Source organism: Rhodnius prolixus, unplaced genomic scaffold (genome assembly GCF_049639745.1).
Source record: "Rhodnius prolixus isolate KJV_2025 unplaced genomic scaffold, Rpr scaffold_6, whole genome shotgun sequence".
NCBI classification, from domain to species: Eukaryota; Metazoa; Arthropoda; class Insecta; order Hemiptera; family Reduviidae; genus Rhodnius; species Rhodnius prolixus.
In genome coordinates, this window is record NW_027411634.1 from 38,692,346 (window position 1) to 38,713,553 (window position 21,208).

The window sequence follows — 21,208 nt, forward strand, 5'->3', positions numbered from 1 at the left end:
GAAGTAAAAAATACAGTAGCAATAAAACGCAGCAGTTGACTACAATTGTTTGTGAAACTTATTTTTTATGACATAATGGAGGTTTTTTTAATCAAAGTTAATTTAATAATAATTAAAATTGAAAATAATGGTTATTTTCTTTTTGTTCCTTCTCCAAAAATTGATTAGTTTTGAATTATTATTAATTAACTTTGATGTAAAACAAAACCTCCATTATGTCGTTATGTTGCACAAACAATTGTAGTCAAGAAACTAAAAATTTGCCACAATTCTTTCCCACTTCCTTGTTTGGATAGTTCGAACAATTTTTGTAGCAATTTTGGCTAGGCACCTCCTATTGTACTTTTTTTACTACTGCGTTTTATTGCTACTTTATTTTTTACTTCCGTTTTATTAACTAAATTTTAACTAGATTTTCACCTGAATGAAGCTCTATTTTTATTGGTTTATAATTAAGTAAAATTTCTGTTTCAGGTAAGCCCCAGGAAACTGTTATAGGATTTTTTTTTTTCTTTTGGAGCTAATAAAGGTAAGAAAGGAATTTAGTGTTGGCCTAGGTAGTCATTATTAAGCTGGGCTTCAGTTAGGGACTCCAAAATCCCTGAAGAAGTTGGGAGTCTTTGGAGGGGAAAGCAAAAAAAAAGGTCGTATTATTTGTTTATTTAGTTTTACTTAAACAATTACTCCATTTTTAATTCATTTGAAGAAGGAAACCCACACTAAACTGTCCTTTTTTTTCCTGAAATTTTCTTGGAAGGCGGTTTTCAAATTATTGCTATGTGTGTGTGCAATGAATGGAGGGTTTTAAGGAAAATGGTAGGAGGAGCCGTCAGCCGGAAAATCATTAAAAAGTGAAGAAAAGAAAGGAAAACCTACTGTGAAGTGGTATTTCCGGTGGATGGTTTTCTAAATTATTTATAAGAAAATTTGAAGCTCAGCGATATTGATCGCTTACCAGATGAGACCCTTTAGGGTTTTTATTTGGTAATATTAGAGTAGGATGGAAATGTATCAAACACACACACTTCCGGTGCATCCCAAATATCCCAGCCTCCACACCCCTCGCCCACAAAATGGGATATTATTATTACTGGGGTGTTAAAAACATTTTTACACCCTTAGATCCCGGATTCCGAGTCCCAGCAACTGGCTTTTACACTTCCTACTGATAACGATACTTTGACGTTAAGCCCCGCCTGAAAAAACACGCGAATACTTTACTTTTAACTGAATGTATTAAAAGGAATACTATTTTTAGCCCTGCAGTGTTCTTATTGATCAAGTATTAGCGCATAACTATTTATATATACAAGTTTTACTCTTTTATTCCTTTTTTTTAATTAATTCCAGAATGTCAAACTACTATTTCCGGTACTGCATGCATAAGTAAATAAAGGACACGTAAAACATCTGTTCATGAAATTGATTTCGCACAGTTAATTAATGATATTTTTAAGACAAAATAAATATTTAATTAAATCAAAAAACTAATTAATTTGCAACATAAATATTTTACAAGTAGTCAATAATTCCAAATATTTGAATCAATTAAAAAAATCAAAAAAATCGATCGATTACGCATTAAAATATGTTAGGAGTTTAAATCAAAACACGCGTGGGGAGCTTTCAACCGTCTGCATGGCGCCCTGGTTTCTCCCCTCCACTCTTGTAGTCATTTTTTAAATCGACTGACCAAGGTTGAATAGTTGGAAATATCTTTATTTTTCTTTGTTTTAACGGAGCTAGGAGTGTTTCAAAGATTTACAGCCATTATTAATTGTTATTCAACTGGTTTTATTATTAATTAAAAAAAATAAACTAACAGCTGTCTTGAATATGTTTACTTTTATGTCTATAACCTTTATGTATTTTACATACGTAATTTAAATGTAACCTCCTTTTTTGCACTCCTACATCCTGAGTAATCAGTCTTTTGAAATAAACTATTGATTAATCGATTTTTTTTTTTTAAATGTTAATTCAGTAGCTATTTCCTGCTGTTTGTTTTCTTTTGATGTACAAAAGGAAGTAAATTAAAATTAAAATCAAAATTATTTTTAAAATTGTAGTAAAAGAGAAAGTCATTCCGAGTGCTTAGCGGAAATCGATTTGGGAAAATGGGCTGACAGGAAAATCGATTTGATAGATTCTAAGGCTATGCTATCCACGCACTGTATAGCTGTAATGCGGGACTGCAGAACACTTTCATACTCGTTTGACATATTTTTAAATAAAAAATTAAAATGGACTTACAGATAGACAGATTTGTACGTCAGCGTGAGCATAAAAACAACTTACATACGTTTCATAGTCAACTTACCTGCAACATAAAAAATATAAATATATAAATAAATACATTTTTGTAGCATAAAATAAATATCAAATGTTAAATTTCTCCTTAACGTTACACGAGATATAACCGTACGATACATTTACCCAAAAAAGGCACTTTAGATTAAATTTACTCATCTCAAAAGGTTCCTCTAATCGAAACTTTCGCTACAATAGTTTCACATAAAAGTTGAACATTTATTCCTCAAATTCGGAAATTCAGTCTCACATTGTGATTCTTATTTATATTACGCACAGGTAGGCGATTGTTTTAGTTTAGAATGAGCTAGTGTAGTGTCATTCAGCAACATTGTCAGGTGCGAAGGACCTTAGATGGTGAGCACCTTTAAAAAGAACACAATAATAATAATAATACACAGGTTGGCCAACTTATAAATGTATAATAATGCACTCAAAATTTTGAAAAAATAACGCCTTTTTTTTGTTTGGACACCGTAAAACGGATATATCCGGCGAAGTCACCAAAAAAATCGAAAATCTGCCAGTTTACTTTTACCTTCTCTTCCGGCAGTAAAGGAAGAGGAAGTACAGATTTGAGAAATCCACTGCTACTTGCCGTGTTTTTGTTTTGGTAATATAGATATATATACATAACTGAAGATGGCCTCTGGGTTTTGGTGTGAAACATCCGTTTTAATGAAGGTTTTGTAGACTGAAACTAACTGTCATATAATATAATTATTTTTTTCAGCGTTATATATGGATTAGTGACTTATCAAATAGTTGCAGAGTTATTATTAATAATAAATTTTAGAAGAGCCCAGCAGATACAGTGGGGCTAACTCCTCCTCTATTGATTTAGGCGCCACGGTTAACTGAGCGGTTAGAGGCGAGACCTGTGAAGCTAATATGTATTGTGGTACTAGGTTCGATTCCCGGTCTAGGCCTTGGATTTTATTTAATGGTTAATATTTATTTATTTATTTATTGTTGTAGTGGTCTTGTAATGGTTAATATGAGGAATTTACAGTAAAGTATGTTAGGCGGTTATAGGCTAGACCCGCAAAGCTAAGATGTAATGCGGTACTAGTCTAACCCTTGGATTTTATTTAATGGTTAATATGAGAAATTTATAGTAAAGTATGTTAGGCGGTTTGAGGATAGACCCACAAAGCAAAGATGTATTGCGGTACTAGTCTAGCCCTTGGATTTTATTTACTGGTTAATATGAGAAATTTATAGTAAAGTATGTTAGGCGGTTAGAGGATAGACCCGCGAAGCTAATATGTATTGTGGTACTGGGTCCAATTCTTCTCAAATTTTTAACATTCACGCTCCAAAATGAAGGCCAGCTTACTGATAGTCTTGGTTTTAAGTCTTCTTGTAAGCTGTAGGCTTGCCATGGGTGGTACTTGAGATGTGGATGGCAGTGAGTGGAACGGTGGAGGAAGAAGTTATAAGATTAGTTTGGTCATGTGAATGGCTTGAATGTCCAGTTCTCTGGTTTATTTGTGTGTTTCTTTAAGGGGGACATTCAGTGCCATTCTTAGTTTAAAAAATTTATTTAGTAAATTGGTACATTTACGTTGAACGATCTTGACCGTAACCTTGATGGTGGCACTTACGCTAAATATTGAATTTGGACGAATAAAATACGTTCTTTTACGAGAATAAGAGAAACTAGAAATCTGTAAACATATTAAGGCAATTCTGTTATGGAATCCAGGAGTAGGCATTCTATCTAAAGTAACATTTCAGTAAAATGTACAGATTTATGTACTATAAATAATGGTAATGAGAATTAATTTTATTTTGATATCCTAAGTTACAACAAATTCAAGTTTAGAACTTGAGAAAGTTGTGCAAATATCAGCAATTCAATTTTTTTTCCCTAAGTTGGTCTATCCAGCTTTTTTTTTTACAACTTTAAACTCTCCAGTAATTTTTCTTATCATAAATTCCATGTTTATATTTTTAATATATTTGAAATTTTTTTATTAGATCAATTACTGAAACGTCAACAGAATAATTTCGAATTAGAACATCAGAATTAGCCCAATGATCTTTCTTAGACACTCGTAAATATTTTCTATGAACTCGTTTATTAGATTACAGTTACTGATTAACAAATTAACCAAATTATAGGCAAAAAATAGAGAGAACATGTTTGAATAGTAAATGTATGTATATGTATATACTAAACTTATATATGTACGAGTATATACTAAAAGTTTCGCTCCTTCTACTCTGGCGGTCTTCAGATAATATAAGAAAGATAAATAGATAGTATAAATGGAAGATAATGAGATAGGAATTACATTTTATTATATACATATATACCTATTATATATATACACATATATATATAATTTTCATATAATTTAGAGAAAGTTTCTTCCGTAATAAATGGCGGATTTTTTAAATCCATTATTAGGTTTAAATTGGTCATATCCGGTTCATATTTACTAATAAAAAACTAGTTAAATCAATTTTAACTTATAACCCGCACATGTACATAATATATATAGGGTATATAAAAGTGATCGAATCAAGACGAATATATAAATTGATCAATTTTGGACCTAAGATCAAATTTATTTGTTGGTAGTGCTTCAATTCTGTTTGTCTGTCATTTTTCAATTAGTTTCCTGAATTATCATAGTTTGGAAAAAGGCTAATCAAACCCTAAAATTTAATATTCTTAAGTTTCAGTGCCTTCCTGGATATTCCTTAGAGCAGGGGCTCCCCAAAATTTTTTACACAGGGGCCCAGTTCAGACTGTTGGAGGGCCGGACTATTAAAAAAAAAAACTAAGAACTATTTCCTATGCCCACTGCACATATCTTATTTTAAAGTAAAATAACAAAACAGGAACAAATACAATATTTAAAATGAAGAACAAGTAAATTTAAATCAACAAAATGCCCATTAACTCAATGGGAACTGTGGGCCTGCTTTTTGGTTAATGAGATGGTCAATGTCCGGTTTAGTTATAGAGCTTTGGACTTTCTTCCTACTTCTGGCTGTTACTTCACACTGCTACCGGAGCCATGACGTGTGCGTACCGTGTCACCGGAAGTAGTACTGTACATGAGGTTCGCCGCCACATATAGTGCTCCTCTCACTGACCACCAATGAAGGAGGTACCCTTCCGGAAGAGTGGCGGGGGCCGGATAAGTGGCCTCAAGGGGCCGCATGTGGCCCGCGGGCCGTAGTTTGGGGACCCCTGCCTTAGAAAAAGGTATGTCATGTACTTCATTTTATAATTATCCGGGTTTTCCACGTTATTAATACTAGCAATGCTGCTGTCCACTACCGCTCTCTGTGGTACGATTACATCTTTCTAGCTAGGATATACTCAGGATTACTATAGGTCAATATCAGCTAAAGCTGATAAGGTGAAGTTGAGGAAAAAAACTTCCCTAGGGAGGGATGGTCTTATTCCCTAGATACACCAGACAAAAGATAGACCATTATCATGAAGAGGTAGAAGGGATAACTTTCTTCTTTTTTTTTTTAGAGTAAAGTTGTCTGGGATGCTGGGAGCATTCAGCATTGGGCATGCATTAGAATGTAGTAGCAAAGATCTGACGATTGTTTCAAAGGAACACCTCCTTCACCTGCACCCAGTCATCATCTTAGGAGATTTTAAGCCGAATGGATAAGTTCCTTAGGCCAGTAGACTCACAATTAATTCATCCTGCTAGACTCTGCTGGTCAAAAAAACCATTGAAAAACACCTCCTAATATTCTGCCCCCTCCCCCAAATAAAACCGGGTCACTTTTGTGTTTTTGCCGGAGACGTAATCTCTAGGTTGCGGCAAGATATCCACGGAAGGCTTACTTTCAAACCAGATCGGGTTCATGTCGCAAAGACTAAAGAAAGAAAAACCCTGGATGTCATTAAGACTTAATGATGGTTTTGGTTTATTCAACCGTTGTTGATGGATGATTTTTGGGGAATATCGAGGTGCGGTCACCGATAGATACAACTTTTTTGCTTTATACCAACGTTCGGTAATTTTTACTACCTTCTTCAGGGTATTATAAAAAAAGTTTGTGAAGTTTAATGTAGAGCTATATCATCATAAAAGTTGTATTTATTGATGACCGCATCTCGATATACCCCAAAAATCATCCATTAAGAATTAATCTGTTGATTCTTCCAAAAGAAACGTTTAAACCTCTTTGGCTGAGTTACTTTGAAGAAAAAGACCTACTGTGTATGTCGAAACAAATAAATAACTGCTACATTTGTTTTCGAGTTGTCAACGACAGATAGACCAATAGTCACATCCAGAACCAATTTTTTTTGTGGTACTTTTTCTAGGAAATCTGAAGAACATTGATGGCATCATTGACCGGTGATGTAATTAGGAGAAATAAATGATTTACATAGTGTTTTGTAATCACTAAACATTCCTGATAGTAGTACCACGTGCTTGGAGTATAGATTGAAGGTGTATTTATTAGGTCATCAAATAATAAAATGACGTCAACACTGTCTGCACTATATCGTGTGCATGTTAAGGTTTAAATGAGATCAAGAGAGAGAGAGAGTGTGTGTGTTAGAATGGGTAAGCGTTTGAGAGAGTGTGTATGCAAGAAAGAGGACAAATAAAGGAGCAACTATCAATTATTTTTAATTCTCCTAATCGATACAAATAATCGATTATTTTCCTTCTTCTTTTCTTTTTACATAATCGTTCAGTGTTTCGCTCTGTAGCTGAGCTCCTGTTTGGATGCAGTAGTAACTGACTCCATTTTTTTTACTATTCCGCCGGATGAGAGGGGTACCCCCACCCCCCCGCGACCAGTACACACACAGATACACTTACATGCTCACTTAAATGATCGAAAACGAACGGTTTGATCGAATTTATAACTTGATTATAAACCGTGACTTTTCTGTATTGTAATTATTAGTTACCGTTAGAGGTAGTTTTAAGATACGAGGTTCCAACCCAGCTGACTGATTCCCTTGCACTGACTAGACTAACTTGATGGAGGGGGGAAATCTCCCCTACTACTACTACTGCTTCTACTTCCCCTCCTGAAACATGGTGCCAGGGGAATCTGTGGAATCTCAAGGTCCTTATACTATGGACTTAAAAATATGTATACCATTGTAAAAAGCATTATTAGGATCGTGCAGACTATTGTTTAATCAATTTCCAACGGTTCTTTCTCGATATCTCAGGGAGTACAAGGCTGTGGTTTTTTTACAAATTGGTCTGCGCGGGCATACTCGTATGTATATAGAATAGAATAGAATAGAAAATAAATTTATTATTCTGGGACAATTGTCCCCTAAGAATAAATACGGGAACAAATAGAGGCCTTAACAGTTTGGCCTGTGATTAAACAGAAAATAAATAAATAAATAAGTATTTACAAAAAGTGAAAATAAAAATAATAGCAGAAATTAAGGAAATAAATTAAAACAATTAGAATTTCGGAGGAAGCTGAATAGAAAGGAGATAACTGAATAGACGGGATTTAAAGATAGATAGGGTAGGATGAAGGCAAGGAGTTCCAGAGAAAGGTAGCACGTATTAGGAAGGATTTGTCAAAGGATGAGGTACGGTGAGAGGGAATATAGAGATCAGATGAGCGAGATCTGGTATTACGGGAATGTATCGAGGATTTACACTTAAGGAGTTGAAAAATATAGGAAGGCCTTTGAGACTGTATGACTTGAAAAAGGAAAGAAGCCAAAAGATACTGGTGGCGATAGACAGGAAAAAGCCACTTCAACTCATCGTAGCAGTGCGAAATGCGAGAGTCTCTGGAAATGCTGAAAATAAATCTTATGAAGAAGTTCATGAGACGCTTGAGCTTAGCTTCAATATCACCAGAAAGACCGCCACACTAAACAACCATAGTCGAAATGGGGGAATATAAGAGAGGAAACTAGGAGTTGCCGGGTCTTAATTGGAAAAAGGTGACGGGGAACTATTAAACTGCTTAAGGATATGGATGGAACGACGAGAGATTTGGGAAACATGGTTTTTCCAAGATAGGTTTTGATCAAAAGTGATACCAAGGTTTTTCACAGAGGAACAATATTTTATTGGGGTATTATAAAGGAAAAGATTAGGAAGAGGAGCCAATGATTTAAGGAGGGGGTTGGAGACAATATATGTATATTACCATAACAAAAACACGGCAAGTAGCAGTGGATTTCTCAAATCTGTACTTCCTCTTCCTTTACTGCCGGAAGAGAAGGTAAAAGTAATCTGGCAGATTTTCGATTTTATGTGATATATCCGTTTTAAGATGTCCAATGAAAAAAAGGCATTATTTTTTCAAATTTTGAGTGCACAAGTCTGAAGAAAATTCTTCAACCGGAAGTAACTCTTTATTTTAATGATCGTTCAAACATTTCCGAAAATAATTTTTAGTTTTTTCAGTAAAAACTTCCGATTCGTTGTGGCAAGGCTTTTCTGTAAAGTTATATTGTCCTGTTCTATTACAGTCTACAGGTGGTTGAGAATGAAAGTATTTAGAAAGGTACTAAGGATTATGGACCTTTTTCTTTTTGAGATTTTCTTAAAGATAATTCTTACAATTTTCCTCACAGCACTACGAGGTGTGGCTATTAAATAACGGAGACTATTGCTGTAAAACATTTTATTTTAAATTTTGTACATATTTAGTTATTATCACCTTCAATATACACACCTCCCTTATCCCTACAACGCTCCATGCGAATTTACCATTGTTCCAAACAGTGCTGGAAGTCTTTTTCTGTCAGCTCCTGCATGACGCGTGCCGCTTTTTCTTTCACAGCTTCACAGCGGACTGAAATCGTGTTCTCCTTTTAATGCAGATTTGACTTTTTGGGGAACAGATAAAAGTCACATGGGGCCAGGTCAGGCCTAAAACTGGGATGTTGTACTTGGCTAGAAACGTCATCTTGACAGACAATGCAGTGTGAGCCGGCGCGTTGTCTTGATGGAGAACCCATGATGACTTGTTCTTCCACAAATCGGGTCGTTTTTTTTTCCGCACTCTTTCACCAGAGTTGAGCAAGCACCTCACAGGTAGTAATGTTGATTAAGTATAATCGGATATTTTCATCCGTTTTTGGACGTGGTAGGGCGACCCGAACGGTCATCATCTCCGACGTCTTCTCGGCCATCTTGGAAACGCTTGAACCACTTAAAAAAACTCGCGCATGTGATTAACATTCATCGCCCATCAACTTCTTTTAATAAAAGATCAAGTTTCAGTAGCGGTTTTATCACAAGTTTTGATGTGAAATTTCACGATAATTCGTTACTCTACTACATGTGTAGTATCGATGTTTTCACGGCAAAACGAAACTAACACCTCTTTACACAAACACGTCAGGTTCCGGTCAGACAGATTTCTCTACAAACACGTGAGACGCCGGCAATCGAAAGAGAAGGCTTTACGCTGCTGCACAGCTGACAGGTCGTTAGGATTTGGCGGCATGCATAGTTCTTCTGTAGCAGCATCAGTCTTTCGTTATTTAATAGCCACACCTCTTACATCTTTTAGTTAAGAAATTTTTCCTTGACTATTCTGTTAAAGAGACTATTGGATGCGAGGACATTCTTCCCTCTAACCTAACAGTTCAGAGTTCAGTATAGTGTACAACTCTGCTAGTACGTTATTATGTTATAAAAAGGCTTAAATCTGTAAAGCCTAAATTTCCACATTCTTAGAAAAATTCCTAAGTAACGGATTATTCATTTTTCCAAGATATTTTCCTCCTTAAATTTTCTCAAAACAAAAGTATTTATTTTTTAGCGAAATTCGTTTTGTGTCATTTTGAGGTTTGAGTTCCAGAATTGCCCATTGAGAATTACAGGAAGAGAATTTATTGTGTGTCTGTCTGTACACACTGGATTTTATGTAAATTTTAGATTCAAATTCACAATACCAATAAAAAGAAAAAAGATACACATAAATATCTCAATAGTTTTAAAAGTGATAAATTTAAAGTACTTCAACCTAAACGACGGAACACGATAAGACTAAAATGTCAGACTAGTTCGCAGCTAGGAATTTCAGTATGTAAATAGGTTTATACTTTTATTCTATTTATTTTTAATAGATCAACTTTTTATGTTCTATTTTTTGTTTTTCAAAGAAATAGCTAGTGCACTGATTCGAATAAAGGTGATTTTTGTTCGCACTCTAAAAAGAGAGGTGTTATTTTTTTGCTAGCACTAAAGATCGATTTTAACAGATATTTTTTGTCAAGAAAATAAATAACATTCCGTTACCAAGGAGATTACATCAATCACATTAAGGCAGCTGACAGTGCGATAACAGCTGATATTAAAACCCCTCCACCATCCCAATTGTAGCTCAACCACTTTATTATTTTATATTCTAATTTTATTTCTTTTTATATCTAGAGTTTATCCAATACTGTATTATGTCGTAAAAATAGAGACAGTCTAAATAAAAATAGATAAGCAATAAATTTTCTATTTTTATTAGTACTAATACTTTTATTATACTTTGTAAAAGAGACGAATATAATTTTTTTTTTTAAATGATTTTATTGTAATTATATTCTTCCTTAGTACAGATCTGGTGCGCCTATCTTGGGCTCTTTTTTAGACTATCGCCTCACGTGGTACCCACATACAAGACTTAGAAAGACAAGCAATAACAAAACGTGCGAAACTGCTTTACACACTACTTGGAAGGTGCTCAAAGTTGTCTTTAGTACTACAATACTATTCTCAAATCTATGTGGACTTACGGACTATAGCTGTGAGGTTCAGCCAAACCTACAAACATACAGACATTTCAAACAAAACTACTGCCGATAGATAGCTGACGCTCCTTTTTACGGTGACTAACCTCTTCACTACGACCTCAACATCCCCCATTCGACCAACAGCTCGCCAAGACTAAATATCAAAAGTTCCATACTGCTCTCTCAAATTGCTCTAATCCTCTTATACTGTCTCTCGCTTCCTCTGATATCCCTAACTCGCCGACTGAATCGCCAGAGGCCCCGCGACTTTCTACGGTGACTAACCTCACTCTTCACAACGACCTCAACATCCCCATTCGTACAACTCGCCAAGAAGAAATATCGAAAGTTCCATACTGCTCTCTCTGCTTGCTCTAAATCTTTTCGTAACGGTGGAAATCCTGAGCTGACTGCCGTCAGGCTAAGGAAATTCTTGGCCTGTCGAATACGGCTATGGTCGGCTTTAACATGTCCCGCATCCCGCCAGTTGGTTCAGGTGTTGAGTGGGACATGCGTATTTAGCGTACCTAATCTTTTCAAATGCGGCCTTACCCAGTCGCCAAATTGCGCTGGCTGTGGTGAGTCCGATGAGACTGTGCCCCGTTTATTCTAAAACTAGATTTCTCGTCTTAGGGTGGCTAAATGTTTCTCTACCGAAGATTGTAGCATCTGGTAATCTTTACCAGAACTTTTTAGGTTTATTCAGTGCACTGTGGCGATTGAGTCGCCATGCTCCCTAGTGTCCTGTAACTGCTTTATTGGTTTATTGTATTGGCATCTGGCAATCTTCGGCCGGATTTGTTGTTTTAAAGCCCCGGTATCTCTCATGAGATGAGGGGTGGGCGGGGAACAATGGGCATTTTGGATTCGCCTGCGTTCCTTCCCTTTTTTAGTGGAACCTCCCTTTTAACGCAATCTGCAATCCTTTCGTAAAATCTCTCCCCTCTACTGCCATTCCAGACAATCCCGAACGCTGACTGAATCATCAATGTCAATCATCGTCTTCCTCTTACGTCAATCGATTTCCTGTCTAGAGTGCTACCGCTGGGTAGTTTCGCTTCACCTGCTCTTCACGCACCATTACATTATCACCATCATTTTAACAGTTTTAGGAATGTCCTACAAACTCGTAAAATTGTAACGATATTTAAGCCCCCTCCTATTTATAATATAAAACTCGCAGAGCCATACATTATACTGTGATGGCAATTTATAGGGAAGAATACTCACTTCCTTCCCCCATAATTGACCTCAATTGAATTTTTCTGGGAAAAGTGTTTGTAATAGAGTTGTAGACCAACATGAGATCAACGGGGTCAACCGAGAACTGGACTTTTCTTCCCTTGGGAGATAAGAAAACTTTGTTGGATGTGATACAGGAAGTCTTTCTGTCTTTAACCAATTCTACTACTCACTAAACTATCAAACAATTTGAAAAAGACCCTTTAGTTTGAAAAGATCGCACCGGCTTGGTTAAAAGTGTCCACACTGCATTGAAAATTGCCGTCAGCGGAAGTCATGTATGTTAACGCCAGGTTATTCACATTATGAACGCAATACGAGTTGGGGGAAAAAAACAAAAATTTCGCAATTACGATTTTAAACAAGTAAGGGAATGGTTGTGTCAACGTTACGCAGTCGATATTTTGAACTAGAATGATTAATATCCTAAATCGATAACAATAAACAATACAATAAGACTAAGAATACAAAATTTTTTTTTTGTTTGTTCTCTAATCTGTAACAATATACTTCCTAAATCGATTGCAGCAATAAAAGAGGTAGGTATCGATTGCGTAATAGGTCAAACAACTGGAAATAAAAGCCACTGGTGAACTAATCTGGACAAGCCACATTACCTTAGGGCGAGGTCGTATTTTCAACTAAAAGCAAAGAAATAATCTGCTGTTGATACTCCCACGACTTTCATTTGCCCCTATTTACGTCATTAAAATTCACAACGACATCAATATTGACGCAAAATCACTTTGAAGTAGCCAATTTTTTTTAAATGCTCTATTAAATAAATTATTCGCAAAAATTATACAGGAAAATGGCACTTCCGGAAAGCTAATAAGAAGTGATCCTCGAAAAGTGCCTGAAAAAGCATAATATTGTAAAACACTCAAATTTAACTATTTTTTTCTTCTTTTGCTATACGATAAAAGATTAGATCGTAAAAGATGAAATTCCCAAATTTTATTTAAAAAATATAACGCATATCCTCTCGTTTACTACGAGATTAAATTGATTTCGGGTTAAAAAAAAAGTTGCCGAAAATGGGCAAACGACGGCAATTTTAGACGTTTTTGTTATTGTTACTACTTTTTTTTTTTTTTTTGTAGACAACGTAACTTCTAAACGTGTGAATAGATTTTCATGAATGTGATGTCATTCGATTTGGACTTTTATGTAGATGTGTCTTTTGAAGGTCTTGACGTTGTACATTCAATAGGAGAGGTGTAAAGTAAAAAGTAAGTACAGTGATGCCTATTTTTTCAGGCGGGCTTTACGTCCAACTACCGAATTAGGTGTCGTGGACGGAGGCGATTAGTAAACATACTTTACTATAAATTTCTGGTATTAACCATTAAATAAAATCCAAGGCCTAGACTAGTACCGCAATACATCTTAGCTTTGCGGGTCAGCCTATAACCGCCTAACATACTTTACTATAAATTTCTCTTATTAACCATTAAATAAAATCCAAGGCCTAGACTAGTACCGCAATACATCTTAGCTTTGCGGGTCTAGCCTATAGCCGCCTAACATACTTTACTATAAATTTCTCATATTAACCATTAAATAAAATCCAAGGCCTAGACTAGTACCGCAATACATCTTAGCATTGCTGGTCTAGCCTATAACCGCCTAACATACTTTACTATAAATTTCTCTTATTAACCATTAAATAAAATCCAAGGCCTAGACTAGTACCGCAATACATCTTAGCATTGCTGGTCTAGCCTATAACCGCCTAACATACTTTACTATAAATTTCTCTTATTAACCATTAAATAAAATCCAAGGCCTAGACTAGTACCGCAATACATCTTAGCTTTGCGGGTCTAGCCTATAACCGCCTAACTTACTTTACTATAAATTTCTCTTATTAACCATTAAATAAAATCCAAGGCCTAGACTAGTACCGCAATACATCTTAGCTTTGTGGGTCTAGCCTATAACCGCCTAACATACTTTACTATAAATTTCTCATATTAACCATTAAATAAAATCCAACACCTAGACCGGGAATCGAACCCAGTACCACAATACATATTAGCTTTACAGGTCTCGCCTCTTACCGCTCGGCTATCGTGGCGCCTAAATCAATAGAAGAGGAGTTAGCCCCACCATATGTGCTGGGCTCCTCTAAAATTTATTATTAATAACAACTCTGAAACTATTTGATAAGTGACTAATCCATATATTACGTTTAAAAAGTAATTATAATTATATTATAAGACAGTTGGTTTGTTTCATACAAAAACCCAGAAACTATCTTCAGATCAGGTTTAAATTATTAAAAGACCATGCGATTCCGAGTATTAAAGTGCTAGTGATTTGAACGCCACATATGGAGATGAATTGATTTACTTTAACGGGGTACTGCAGTTTCAGACATCGTAGATAATGGGTTCAAGAGAGAGAGTCGGTGTCAGTGTTTACAGCAGTGTTTTTCTCATAATAATATATGGTGGCTAGACTGTACAATATACGGAAATGACTCGTTAGAGGGGGGGGGGCCTGACAATTCACTGTTTCCTAAAAATACTGTTCAAATTAAAGAGATTTATAAGAATATCGTGAAGGCCTACTTCGAAAATATTTTTTCAAAAAAGCGGCTCATTTAAGTGGTACTTCCGGTTATCTATTTCGTCAAAAACGGTTATTTCGGTGAAATCACTAAATCAAAAATTATAGATATAAAAATAGTTAAGGTCGTAACTAATAATTATTTAAAAATTTATAGATATTTGTTTTTTATTATTTATTTATTTATTTCCGGTTGCCATTAATGTCCTGTTCCTCTCGAAGGAATTATAAATGTAGAACATTAGCGACTAGAAACTACGATAGTGACATTGTCCGTAACTAAATTAGTTCTAACTTGTCCACCAGAGTGCTTCGACCACTGCTGGATGACTCCTACTTATTTCCGCTAATCTTTACCACAGCTCATTAATGAGCCATTTTGGAACTAACTGTTTTTTCTCTTTAATATATATGTGTAATAAAAATATATTGATAAATAATACATAAAACTATAAAAAAAAGTCTTTAAAAAAAAGCAAGAGAATATTTTTAAACATCTGGGAAGATGTCTTTCCGTTTAAATTAATTTTAATATTTTAAGGCGTCCTTCTTACTGCTCACAAGATATAAGACGATCTATAATGCAAACCGGATGTGGCATCCACTGGCGTAGCTTCCTATTAGAACTATAAGGCTAAACGTACCCCGCAATTTTATTTTTGAAAAAGAAAAAAATATTATTTTACGTCCTCTTACAATGTAAATAAGAGGAATTGGTTTTATCTCAAATTGAGGTTAAATATCTTGATAAAATGCCCACATCTCTTAGAATCCCCAGACTGGACTTAAAGAACAGAACTAAACAGTTGCTGTCGACTTCTTAAAAGACTCAAGACGATAGATCAAAACTCTCTCTGGACAACAAAAGACTACAATTTATACTTCTATCTTGAAACCCATCTGGGCGTATGGAATAGAGCTGTGGGGTTCAACCAAACGCTATCCAAAATACTTCGAACTAACATAGTTAAAAATTTGAAACCAAGTCTCAAAATATCACCTTCACTCTTCGTACAACCTAACATCTCTACCAGTAGTGAACGTTGCCCGCTACCTTGGGCTTTACTTTGACCGAAGACTTTCTTGGAGCCCCCGTACACTAGACTAAAAAGAGCAGAACCAAACAGACGCTTTCGACTACTTAAAAGACTCTTAGACAATAGATCAAAACTCTCTCTGGACAATAAAAGACTGATTTATACTTCTATTTTGAAACCTATCTTAGGCGTGGGGTTCAACCAAACGCTCCAATCTCCAAAGGATTCAATCTCTTCGATCTAAAATACTTCGAACTATCGTAAACGCTCCATTTTATTTCTCCAACCTGACTATTCACATGACCTTAACATTCCTTTTGCCACTCACAAAAATGCTAAAACAAGATACAGAAAACTTCACTTCAACCCGCAATCTCATATAAGTCCTCTAGCTAAAAATCTTTCTTCTAGAACTCTTCCTGACAACCCGACAAGATGCCTTAAGAGACAGTGTGGCCTCGTGATCTCCTCTCTGTGTGAAGAGAGTGACTAAATAGTCTAATGTTTTGGAGTGTTACGGACTGGGGTAAACTTCTCCACTCGTTTGCTTCATTTGTTACTCTATTATCACTGTTACTTATAGCGCTAACGCGTTGATTGTAGCAAAAATAAACGCCAAAAAATAAAAAAAAGATCTCAGAAAATTCCACAATCACCGGAAATGGGCGGCTCTAGAAAACTAAATCATACAATTTCCTTTCTAGGTAATAATTGATAACATCTAGACCATCAAGCACATATTCAAAATTTAGCTAAAAATTTGGTCTCCATTCTTAATGAAAAAGTTGAATGACAGTTACCAAATTTTACAGAATTATAAAAAAAAACTACAGAAACGTAAGTTATCCCAGCCAATCAGGTGCATTCTTTAAATACTTTCCTAAATTTGGCTTCAAATATTTCTTTTATGGATAAAAAAAAAAAATTCTTAAGTAATTATTTTTGCTTAGATCTCATAATTTTGATCTTGCCAGTTTCGAAACGATTTGATTGTGGGGAATGCTTTCGATATTGTTAATCAAAAAAAGCTGAAAGTTTAACATCTTACTCTAAAATTTTTGGTATCTTTCCTTTTTCTTGAATTATGTTCATTTATAAAACAAGTTCCAATTTTAAACTGCTCAATAATTTGATCTGAGAATATGGTATCAAAATTCCATCATCCAAAAAAAAAATCTGTTGGGAACATTCGACATACTTTCATTGTGATTCTCAAGATTCTAACTCATAGATTTTAAGTTTCAAACTCCGTATTGTTATAAAAACATTTGATTATAACTAAAAATGATTTAGATTATAACTCTGGACATTATAAAGAAAAGACACTTTAGAGTGCTTAAAAAAAAATCTCAGATTAATTTAGAAACAACTACAGACCAGTTCTACGAATTAAACTGAACGCCCCCTTGAACCAGGAACACACAAAATACACCAGAGAACTGGACATTCAAGCCACTCATATGACCAAACTAACTTATAACTTCTACCTCCACCGTTCACGCAATGCCATCCCGATCTTGACGAGCCTACAGTTTCCAAGAAGATCTGAAACCAAGATTGTATCCAGTTCTATGAAGAATTGAACTCCAATTGAAATATGTATCACTATATTATGATAAAACTCTTAGTGGTCCTTAATTAATATTGTAAATACAGTACAACCTCGATTAACCGGCCCGCGGTTAACCGGTCACATGTTGAGCTATTATAAGAACACCTCAGGTCGGCGCCGAAACAAAAGTTAATTTTCGGTGGCGACAGGGAAAATTTTTTGTCTTCCGATGTAACATAATTGTAGACATGGCAGCAACTCTTTTATACCTGATTTTCTTGAAGGGTCATTATGTATGTATGTAAAAACCCAAAATATGGTGCAATTAGTACTGAATTTCTTGGGATTTACCACGGCCTTACAAAAGGTGGGTATAGCCGGAGGTCTGTATACGAAATCTTGAAAAATGAACAATTCATTAAGTGAAATGTTACTTCCGTTTGTGTATTGCCTAAAGATAGGATCTGAAAATAGCTCTAGGTAGAAAAGCCGGAAGAAAGTCTTAGGAAAAAGATGCCTCCCTTATTAAAGTGATTGGTATTTGTGGCGGAGCTACTGAAGAGCCTAGGAGTGAAAAGGTAGAGGCGACAAGTCCAGATCTTTGAAGACACTGCCAAAGGGCAGGAAAGAATTGGCAGGAGTTCCAGGTGTACTAAGTATGCCAATTTTGGAATAATAAATTATTATGGTCATTTTTCGGGAAAAAAAAGAAGTCTCTTTTGTAAAGTGCAAGCAAACTTCCGGTCACGAGATTATTAGCACTGTTTGTGACGTTACTCTTGGTTGGTTCATCAATGAAATAACTAAATTGAACTGCTTGCAAGGTTTTAATTTTTGAGCCAACCTCAAAACTAGGTACACTATTTTCTAAAAATATTTTTTTTTCAGATTCATAGGACCTAAAAACTTCGGTGTAGATTCGATGTCGAAAATGTTTACTCATTCACAATACTCTCTTTTACTAATTTAGTGAGAGAAAGTAATTTAATTTAAAAAAATAAAATAAAAATACATTAAAAAATGAAACAGAATCGAATAAAAAATAAATCGAAGTTAAGTTTCGATAGTGAAGCAGAAAAGTTGCGTGACCTCTGGCAACACTGCACACTGTCCAGTGTATTATTTAATTTGTATAATTATAGGATGTACCAGTACTAGCGGTGTGTGGGGTGAGGGGGGCCCAGGATATAAGGAGCGCGTATGTTGGTACTTTGCTGCTCTCTCTAGCTGTGGCTATCTCACTCGTACCAACAGCAGCAGCAGCAGTAGTTGGTATCCGGGTGAATTCCAGTAGCTGGGATGGCTTATGTTCTCAGGACAGGTAGTAGCTGGCCAGTGTTATTAATCATTATAAATGAATGAGTGGAGTTTTGCTCCTCTTCCGTGCAGAACACAGATGGCGCGTACGTACGCATCAAAAGGAGGTACACAAACAAAACAGACCACACTTGAGGTGGTAAATAGCTTCCTCGTAGTGTACACTGACCACCGGGCAAAACTTATAGTTCCGGCGACGAGAGATGTACCGGATCAATACTAACGGCCTCCTGTACTTCGCGGTTCTGCGTTTAAGTCACCACAGTTGTGATGCTCTTTGCTACACCGAAGCACGGAGGTTGATTTTACTTTCTTTAAATTTATGTGAGCACGTACGAATGAAAAGGAAGTTCAAAGAGGGTAGCATCAAAATCCTTCACTTCCGCTGTAATTATTAGCCATTTTCGCTAGACCTACCCCTTTTAACGTTTACTCTATTAAATAAGATGTTTATTTCATTTTTTTTTACTTCATATTGCTTTATCAGGTAAAAGGAAGTATCAAGATCGTTTCTAAATTTTGAAAGTGAGTTTTCCAACGGATATACCCATTTTGAGACCCTCCATGCCCCCCCAAAAATTGGTTTTGACCCTAGAGTTTTATGTTTCTCCACTCTAAAGCACGCTGCATACAAAAAATATACAGGATGTTCATTTTAAGACGGCTCAAATGCATTTCATGCTTAAACGGTTAATCTGAGCAAAAAATGGTAGAGGAGAAATTTGTTGCCCGTCACCTCTAGTTTCAGAATATGTGACTTGATTTTAGATTCCTGCCCGCATACGCGGCTGACACGCGACCAAAAGTGACTCAACTTGTAAAGTAAGTACTGTGCCTTCTAAGGTGCCTCCTCAGATACAGAGAGCAGTTGATAACCTCCTAGCTAACCTGGCTTGCGAGCCAGAGGAAGCACCTTTGAAGGCACAGTACATGCTTCACAAGTTGTGTAAAGTGCATTATTTGATAAATTAAGGAATAAATTTGATCCTTTACATGAAAGATATTGATCACTTAAATATGTGGCAGGAGGTTTCCAATTTTTTTGGTAATTAAACGCAACTCTCCCAAAATTACCAAATAATTATTAAACTTTCTTGTTTGTAACAGATGTAAAATTAATTTTCAGCTATTTTGTGTATATTTGAGAACATCTAAAGCACTTAACATTTGATTTTTCTTAGAAAGACTTATTTCCCGATATTAATAAAAATACTAGCTTTACTGCCTTGGCAATATTTTTAGTAGAAAGGGGAAGAAAAAATACATAAAAATGACCTTTCTCTTTGATAACAAGTTAAAAATTTGAAATATGATTAATAAATACCAGATTTTGAAATGGCCTAGCACCTTTAATTTTGAGGTCATCTAATTGCAGTTTCCGGTTTCTTTCATAACCTTTTATACTCTTTAAAACGGTGGATATGAAAATGGGGGTCAACTGCAAACTCTCACTTTTGGTCGCGCGTCAGCCGCGTATGCGGGCAGGAATCTAAGATCAAGTCACATATTCTGAAACTAGAGGAGACGGGCAACAAATTTTTCCTCTACCATTTTTCGCTCAGAACAACCGTTTAAGCATGAAATGCATTTGAGCCGTCTTAAAATGAACACCCTGTATACAAACACAAAATACAACAGAGCAAATACAAAGTAGAAAAAGCACTAGCAACAATGGTTCTTCAAACTTTCAAATGGTGTCTTAAAATGTTTCAAACAATGTGGAAAAAACTTATGTTACTCCCTTAAATTGCATGACTTTGCGTCCAATCATCCCAACCCGATCAGTCACAGACTCTCCTCACTCGCTGTCCCAAACGATCCTCCTAGGAGACTGAAATGCCGATGGCTTCAGTACCTTAAATTTTCAACCAAAAATGTTGAAGTTTTAATAGAGTTCCTCCAATATGGAATGCATCTAATACAATCGTTTTCAAGACATGCATTTTTCACAAACCGACTGCAGCTGTATCAATAATACTTATTTTATTATTTTATACTTATTTTAAGTCTGAATGAAAAAAAAAAAACACTTTTCAGACTCAGGGGACCTCTAAACGAATACTTTTCATAAAAAATGTCTAGAGAAAATTTGGCACGATCTTAGTACTCCCTCTTAGAACAGTAAGAGCAGATTTAAATTGAATAATAAAATTAAGAGAGTAAGATGAAGTTATTTATTTTTATTTTTTATTTCATAAGTATGGCCTTCAAATAAATCACGAGGCGCCTTTAATGTCTTGATATGTTAATATAAATTCAACTTTTTTTTTTAATATGTACAAATAATTTAATCTCAGCAATGCTTATTAATATTAAGCAAGGCATATTAAGGTTATTGAGACGTATATTTTAATGTGTGCAAAATATTGATTAATCATTTTGACGAATTAATATTCTCCTTGTACAAAACTATTAAAAATAAATAAATAACTGTAATTATTATAGGTATTG

At 35.3% G+C, this 21,208-nt stretch overlaps 2 protein-coding genes across 3 annotated transcripts in view; one reads left to right on the top strand and one right to left on the bottom strand.

The window, feature by feature from the left end:
- The window catches only part of LOC141460397 (uncharacterized), a 115,484-nt gene that overhangs the window by 90,846 nt on the left and 3,430 nt on the right, over nt 1-21,208 (bottom strand). The gene's annotated exons all lie outside the window — the stretch shown is intronic.
- The window catches only part of Fbxl7 (F-box and leucine-rich repeat protein 7), a 162,860-nt gene that overhangs the window by 36,341 nt on the left and 105,311 nt on the right, over nt 1-21,208 (top strand). The gene's annotated exons all lie outside the window — the stretch shown is intronic.